The following is a 9,631-nucleotide window of genomic DNA, read 5'->3' as shown; positions in this document are numbered from 1 at the left end:
CTGGACTAAACTAAACGCAAAAGAAATAGACAAAGAAAAATCCCAGCAATGGTTGAGAAGCTCAGGACTCAAAGCAGAAACAGAGGGATTTTTAATTGCAGCACAAGACCAAAGCCTCCCCACCAGAAATTACCAAAAACATGTAATGAAAAGAAATATTACAAGTAACTGCAGAATATGTGGAGATGGACAAGAAACAATAAATCATATTATCTCTAGCTGCCCAGTCCTGGCTAAGAAGGAATATATTCACAGACATGACAGAGTTGGAACCTACATACATTGGAAGCTATGCCAACATTATGGAATAACAACAGAAAAAAGATGGTATAGGCACACACCAGAAAAGGTCACAGAAAACGAGAAAGCAACCATACGCTGGGATATGCCGATACACACAGATAGAGAAATTAAGGCCAACAGACCAGATATAGTTGTCAGAGACCATGAAGAAAAAAAATGCTTTCTAATTGATGTATCAATACCGGCTGATGACAACGCGTCTCTAAAAGAAATGGAGAAACTCTCAAAATACAAAGACCTGGAAATAGAGGTAACTAGAATGTGGAATCTGAAAACAGAAACAATTCCTATCATAGTAGGTGCATTAGGCATGATAAAAAAATATTCAGACAAATACATAACAAAAACACCAGGACTTACAAACACATATAACATACAGAAAATTGCACTACTAGGCACTGCACACATCCTACGTAGAACACTTTCCATACAATAACCATCAGAGCATCACAACAAATCACAGCACATACCCAAGGTACACAGAGCTGCGCTCGGTAGTGAAGTGAAAGCACGCTATAAAAATAAAAATAAAACTACTGAATAATAATAATAATAATAATAATAAGGGTTTATCCATAGCAGCTCAAGATCAATGCCTACCAACAAAAAACTACCAGGCCAACATATTAAAGAACGGCAGTAGCCCAACATGTCGTGTATGCCGACAACAAAATGAAACTATTGATCATGTTGTCTCCAAATGCAGTCTTCTAGCGCCTACAGAGTACCTCAACAGGCATGATAGAGCTGCACAATATATTCACTGGGTAATTTGCAAAAACCTGGATTTGCCCCATGAAAAAAACTGGTGGGAACACAATCCACCTCCAGTACTTGAAAATGACCACATCTCACTCCTCTGGAACTTCACCATTCAAACTGACAGAAAGATAGATGCAAATAGGCCTGACATCATATTGAAAGTCTTCAGACAAAGAACATGCCTCCTCATTGATATGCCTGTCCCAATCGATATAAACGTATCTGTCAAGACCTACCAAAAACTGAGCAAATATAAAGATCTTGAAATAGAAATCAGCAAAATGTGGAAGCTGAAGACTACAACAATACCTGTTGTCATAGGTGCCCTGGGAATGATAGCGAAAGGGGCTGATTGCTACCTAACTCAGATACCAGGAAACCCCAAAATGGCAGAAATTCAAAAGATAGTGCTCATGGGAACTGCTCATATCCTACGCAAAATACTCTCTATGTAATCCCAAGGTTTAAAACAACCCTTTTTTTTAATCTATGTATTAGACATTCACTAGTACAACACCAAAAAAACCCCCAAATATATGGCACACTAGGCATAACAACAACGTGAACTTCCAACGTGTTGTCTCTTGAGGTTTCTGGGTGAGACTTGGAGCCAACTTGTACAGACATAAAGCAAAAGTCAAACATATAATAATAATAATATAATAATAATAATAATAATAATAATAATAATAATAATAATAATAATAATAATAATAATAATATCCTTAACTGGACACGAAATGAACTGTCCAAAATAGATAGGAAAACAAGAAAAATAATGACAGGATCTAGGATGCATCACCCAAAATCTGACATAGAAAGACTATATATACAACGTATAGAAGGTGGTAGAGGCCTTATACAGCTGGAAAACTACTATAAAATAACCACCATAGGACTGCAAAAATACCTACTTCATAAGGAAGGAAAACTGATCCAGATAGCAGCAAAACACGAGCAAAACAAAAAACTGTTCTCAGTATTTAAGGAAGCTGACAAATACAAACAAGAAATCATACCACCTAATAAACACGAAGAAGAAGAAGAAGATGATGAAGAAACAACAAAAGCTATAAAACAAATGAAATCCAAACTAAAAATAGAACAGCAACGAACCATGATAAAACGATGGCAACCATACTCTGCATACTCTGAGATATGCAACCATACTCTGAGATATGCCGATACACAAAGATAGAGAAATTAAGGCCAACAGACCAGATATAGTTGTCAGAGATTATGAAGAAAAAAAATGCTTTCTAATTGATGTATCAATACCGGCAGATGACAACGTGTCTCTAAAAGAAATGGAGAAACTCTCAAAATACAAAGACCTGGAAATAGAGGTAACTAGAATGTGGAATCTGAAAACAGAAACAATTCCTATCATAGTAGGTGCATTAGGCATGATAAAAAAATATTCAGACAAATACATAACAAAAACACCAGGACTTACAAACACATATACATACAGAAAATTGCACTACTAGGCACTGCACACATCCTACGTAGAACACTTTCCATACAATAACCATCAGAGCATCACAACAAATCACAGCACATACCCAAGGCACACAGAGCTGCGCTCGGTAGTGAAGTGAAAGCACGCTATAAAAATAAAAATAAAACTACTGAATATAATAATAATAATAATAATAATAATGATGATAATAATAATAATAATAGTAATAATGATAATAATAATAATAATAATAATAATAATAATAATAATAATAATAATAATAATAATGAAAAAACGTACTGACATAGAAGCAGCAATGACACACGTGTTTCTGTTAGAGCTTTAAGTAGAGTCGATAACACCGATATGAGTATCTTCATGGTATTTATTGTATCCACTCTGCGCAGATAAAAGGCACAGTTCGTATGGGTAAGATTTTACGTTCGATATGATGAAATACCAAGCCTGTCCTCACATGGCTTTATCATCAGCATCCCACATGTCTTCGAAACATTTAGTTTATTTTTAATTTTAAACTGCAACGACGCTGGTAACTTGACAGAATTGCTAGAACGATAGATAAAACGTTGTCTTGCCTATTGTTTTTACTTGTTTCAGTCATTTAACTGCGGCCAAGGACTCATTTATTGTAAGCCTAGTACTTATTCTATCAGTCATTTTACCGAGCCGCTAAGTTACAGGAATGTAAACACACCAACACCGGCTGTCAAGCAATGGTGGTGGGGACAAACACAGACACAAAAACACACACGCATAAATATATATATATATATAATATATATATATATATATATATATGTGTGTGTGTGTGTGTGGGTGTGTGTATACATGCATATATGTACATATATACATATATATGTATGTAGGTATGCATATATGGGTACAGGACGTCACAAAACGTAAGCAACATGAAATACGAAAATAAAGTTGGGTACGCAAAGAACGAGAGAAACAAATGGGAAACAAGACAAGTAACATAAAAAAAGCACCCTTCATCAGTTGTCGGCTGTCTTTCTACTCTTTATTTCGAGCATTAAACGACAAGTACAGCTGACAACTGATGAAGGGTCGTTTTTTTTATGTTGTCTTGTTTTCCACTTGCTTCTCGAGTTCTTTGCGTACCCAACTCTATTTTCGTATTTCATGTTGTTTACGCTTTGTTACGTCCTGAACCCATATATGCATACCCATATGTATGTATGTATGTATGTATGTATGTATGTATGTATGTATGTATGTACGTACATATATGTATGTATATATGCATATTATATATATATATATATATATATATATATATATATATATATATATTATATATATAGCAGCAGCAAAATTAAGGAACGGCCATAATAGGCCGTTCAACCCACTAGAAATAGCAGCCAAGGCTTCAACCGCAAAACAATATTAATTCCGTAAACCAGGAGAAAATTTTAAAAAACATTTACCCTGTAATACTTTATACAATGCATCGTTTCGTCTATTTTTTAATGGTAAATCAACCTGATTAAATTAAATCAAGCTAATCTTCCATAGGCCAATAGATTCATCAGTAAAGTAAGCCTTACTTTACTGATGAATCTATTGGCCTATCGAAGATTAGCTTGATTTAATTTAATCAGGTTGATTTACCATTAAAAAATAGACGAAACGATGCATTGTATAAAGTATTACAGGGTAAATGTTTTTTAAAATTTTCTCCTGGTTTACGGAATTAATATTGTTTTGCGGTTGAAGCCTTGGCTGCTATTTCTAGTGGGTTGAACGGCCTATTATGGCCGTTCCTTAATTTTGCTGTTGAATTTATTAATAGTTTCTGACTATTTACTTTTTTCCCACTAGGCCGCTGGTGGCAAATAATTTCTGCTGAATTTTTTGCCACCCTATATTGATTAATTATATATATATTATATATATATATATTATATATATCATTTATATTATTATTTGATTGAACGCCACGCATCCAATTAAGTTTATCTATCTATCTATCTATCTATCTATCTATATATATATATATATAATATATATATATATATATATATATATATATATGTTGTGTGTGTGTGTGTGTGTGTGTGTGTATATAAGGGCGCATATAGCACCTGCAATTGCTAGAAGTAGAAGCTAAAAAATATAACTCGTATATTTTAGCTCTTATTTCAAGCAATTGCAGGTGCTCTTTGCACCCTTATTTATGTATTTTACGGTTTTGGCTTTTAATTTTTATAACTACCTATATTATAATGTATATGATACATCATGTTATATAGGCGGCGAGCTGGCATAAACGTTAGCATGCCGGGCAAAATGCTTAGCAGTATTTAGTTACGTTCTGAGTTCAAATTCCGCCGAGGTCGACTTCGCCTTTCATCCTTTCGGGGTCGATTAAATAAGTACCAGTTACGCTGTGGGATCGATATAATCGTCTTAATCCGTTTTCTGTCCTTGTTTGTCCTCTCTGTGTTTAGCCCCTTTTGGGTTGTAAAGAAATAGAAATAGGTATTTCGTCTGTCTTTACATTCTCGACTTTGCCTTTCATCCATTCGGGGTCGATAAATTCAGTTCCATACTGGGGTCGACCTAATCGACTGGCACCCTCCCCCAAAATTTCGGGCCTTTTACTTTTTATCCTTTTGCTATCATTAAAATAAATACTAATTAAATCCTGGAGCAATATTATTGACTATCTCTATTCTTATAAAAAGGAAATAGTTGTCATTTTGTATGTCTGTTAGAAATTGTATAAAACCTCACTGATAGCGTGAGAATAGAAGTTGTGCACCAAGACAGACGACAGCCGCTCGTCCGAACTTGCTGGCCTTGTTCCAAATTTTGAAACTAATATTTTGACAAAATTAATAACGTGTACTGGCAGGTTCGTTAGCACAAGGGATAAAATGCTTAAGTGCTTTGTGGCATTTCTTCTAGTTCTTTACGTTTTGATTTCAAATATCGCCGAGGTCACTTTAACCTTTCATTCTTTTCTTGTCAATAAAATAAGTACCAGTTAATTACAAGGGTTCATGTAATCGACTGACCTCACTCCCCCAATATTTTAAGCCTTGTGCCTATAGAAAAAGAATATTTTGACAAAATTTGCGTTCTGAGTTCAAATTCTGCGAAGGTCAACTATTACTTTCACGCTTCCGTTGTCGATAACACAACATCAGTTGATTGAATACTGTAAGCAATCTAATAGATTAAACCCGTCTATTACATTTGAGCCTTTGTGCCTCAGTAAGAAATAAAATTAACGGGTAAACGTGTGAATTCGCCATTTTCACTTCACAAAATGGGCAAGAAGTTATGTTAGAAAGTTATTGTTTCGGTTTCAGAAGCAATAACTTTGCATTACTTTTGAGTAGTGACTGACAAGGTGCAATAGCATGTGTATAACACGGTTTCGATTCCTACTTAAAGCCACTTTCACTTATGTCTCCGTAAACATGACTTTCCTTTTATATGTGTGACTTAATACCTCGCTCATCATTTACTGCCTCTTCCTATTTTCCTTTACGTTTACTAATTCTTCTTCTACAGAATTTCAAATAATACCATTCAACTTTCTCTCCCTCCTTCGTCAATATATTTTCCTCTCATTCAACCTTCTTTTATCTGTCCTCTCGTTCCACTGTATCCCCACATCACCCCCCTAACGCTCACCTTTTCTCTCAGCCTCTTCTCCGTCTGGCTTCTTTTCTCACATTTCGTTCTTCGCCATTCATGTTCTTTTTCATCCTGCTTCTTTTCATCTCATTGCACTCCTTCCTTCCTCTCTACCATTTTAAAAACCATTTCCTTCTCTTTTTTTCCCCATTCTCCCCACCTGCTTCCATTCTTATCTCCCTTGCTTGCAGTATTTTCTCCCACCATTGCCGCCACCAATACCATCACCATCACCATCACCATCACCACCGCCGCTGCCATCCCACCATTGCCGCCAATGCCGCCACACAATTCTACGTTACACATTGTTCTTGCCTTCTACTCAGCCATCATTTATCCGGTTCCAAACATGAGTCATTGTATTATCAAAATGACCGGGTCCGACCTATTCTGGTTGGTAGGATGGAGACGCGCATCCTTTGGCAGCACCATTCCAGCCGCCTCTCCCCTGCCCTGCCCACACTCACGCCAACTCTGTTCTGTCTCTCACCGCTACCCAAATCCATTCCGCCCACTTCTAAATGCCATTCACTACCGGCACAAGAAGACAGTAGCTGCTGGGCAATATCTACAGGAGTGCAAAATCTAAACAAGATATTAACCCTACCCTCACCCACCACATTACACACACACACACACACACACACACACAAACACACACATACACACACAAACACTCATACACATACGCATATACACACGCAGGTACGCACACACATACACGCGCATATACAAACATACACACAGACACATACACGCGTGCACGCACACATGCACGCGTGCACACACGTACATACACACGCACGCGCACCCCGATCTTTGATTCAGTTCCTTCGAAGTAATTATAAAATAAATAAATAACTAAACAAAAACAAAATCATCTTCCTCCTCTGTCCATTGTCTCCATGGAGTTAAGAAACCATGAATGTCAAGCGCATGGTCTGAAGCTATTATGTTTTTTCTTCTTTTTTTTCTTCCGGAGGTTTTTATGTAACTATACACTGTTTTCTTTTCCCCCTTTTTTCCTTCTCTTTCTGCTCCCTTCTTCACTCTCCATCGGAGACGTTTTGCCTGATCAGTTAACTCTCTGGGCCTTCGTGGCCTAAAGGTCAAACGTTCAATCCATACCGCACGCTTATGCGGCCGAGTGTGTTACACTTCATGGTTTAATAAAACCTGTAGAAGATTATTATAATTACAACTGCAGTATCACAGCTGAGTGGTCAACGTTAATAAGGACATCGAAGGGGCAAAGTAGCCAACTTGGGAGCGGTCAGTCAACCTGACAACAGTAGGAGCTGAATGTCTCTCTAGTCACATCCTACCATGAAAATATAGAACATATTTGAGGATGCTGTCATATATATATATATAACTGCGAAATAAAAATGGAATGGTTCACTGAGAAAACGAATATGATCATGGATCTACTCGATGGGGCCAGATCTCGGGTTCAACAGCAACAAAAATCAGCAACAATTACTACAACAGCAAAACGACAACTAATGGCAGCAGTAATTCTTTAATAATTCGGGCATATATCGGTTTCGAAATTTGGTACAAGGCCAGCAGTTTCGTGGGGGAGGGGGAGGAGTAAGTCGATTACATCGACCTCAGTGCTGAACTGGTATTTATTATTTTATCGACTCCCAAAAGGATGAGAGGAATAGACGACCATGGCGGAATTTGAACTCAGAGCGTATGAAAGGGCAAAATGCCGCAAAGCATTTCGCCCGGCGTGCTAACGAGTCTGCCAGCTCGCCGGCTTAATTCGGGCAGGTATTAAAATTTGTAGAATAATCTTTTCTACTCAAAGCACAAGGCCCGAATTTTTTTGGGGGGGGGGGGGTGCAGTCGATTAGATCAACCGCAGTACGCAACTGGTACTTAATCTATCGACCTCGAAAGAATGAAAGGCAAAGTCGATCTCAACGCAATTTCGATTCAGAACGTAAAGACAGACGAAATACCCATGTTCACTCATATTTACATACAGTAAACGCCGATACGTACACAAATACATATACAATCACGTATGGTTTACTTTTATAAGCTATTGCTATTATTAGGCGGCGAGATGGCATAATCGTTAGCACGCCGGACAAAATGCTTAGCGGTAATTCGTCTACCGTTACGTTCTGAGTTCAAATTCCGCTGAGGTCGACTTTGTCTTTCATCCTTTCGGGGTCGATAAATTAAGTACCAATTACACACTGGGGTCGATGTAATCGACTTAATCCGTTTGTCTGTCCTTGTTCATCCCCTCTGTGTTTAGTCCCTTGTGGGTAGTAAAGAAATAGGTATTTCGTCTGCCGCTACGTTCTGAGTTCAAATTCCGCCGAGGTCGACTTTGCCTTTCATCTTTTCGGGGTCGATATATTAAGCTCCTGTTACGCACTGAGGTCGATGTAATCGACCTATCGCCTCTCCCCAAATTTCAGGCCTTGTGCCTATAGTAGAAAGGAATATTATTATTGTTGTCGTTAAGGCGGCTTGCTGGGAGAGTCGTTAGTAGGTCGAGCTAGATGCTTAGCGTCATTTCGTCCGTCTTTATGTTCTCAGTTCAAATTTGCCTGATCAATTTTGCCTTTTATTGTTTTGGGGTCGATAAAATAAGAACCAGTTGAGCACTGGGGGTCGATGAAATCGACTATCACCTGTCCCAAAATTCCAGGCCTTGTGCTTATAGTAGAAAGGATTGTTGTTGTTTGAAGTATTTAACTTCAGGTAAATCCTGATTGAGAACTCTTGAGGACAAAAATTCCAACAGCTACGATTCTGTCTTTTTTTTTTATTTATTTTTAGTGGTCTATTAATAGCAATACAATATCTAGTACTTCCTTGCTTCACTAAAGGTAGCAGAATACAATTTGAGAGAGATGCATTTTCAAGCAGGTTAGCCGCTGCCACATGAAGACTCCATGGATCACTCAAGTTATGAGACCGGTGAGTTGTTAGGTAGAGAGCCGTATTGAAATATTTTTTATTCGTCCTTTTAAAGTTTGAGTTCATATTAACTAGAAATTAACTTTTGCATTTTGTTCCTACGAAGACGATGAAATGGGTTCAAGCACATGGACGTAGTAAGGACGTTGGCGACGGGGGAGGTTTCAATACTCTTTTATCTCTTTTACTTGTTTCAGTCATTTGACTGCGGCCAAGCTGGAGCACCGCCTTTAGTCGAGCAAATTGACCCCCAGGACTTATTCTTTGTAAGCCTAATACTTATTCTATCTGTCTCTTTTGCCGAACCGCTAAGTTACGGGGACGGTTGTCAAGCGATGTTGTGGGGACGAACACACACACACACACACACACACACACAAACACACACACAAACACATACACACACATATGTATACATATATACGACGGGCTTCATTCAGTTTCCGTCTACCAAATCCACTCACAAGG

The sequence above is a fragment of the Octopus sinensis genome, linkage group LG7, assembly GCF_006345805.1.
Source record: "Octopus sinensis linkage group LG7, ASM634580v1, whole genome shotgun sequence".
Lineage (NCBI taxonomy): Eukaryota > Metazoa > Mollusca > Cephalopoda > Octopoda > Octopodidae > Octopus > Octopus sinensis.
Note: the sequence above shows the minus strand (reverse complement) of the source record.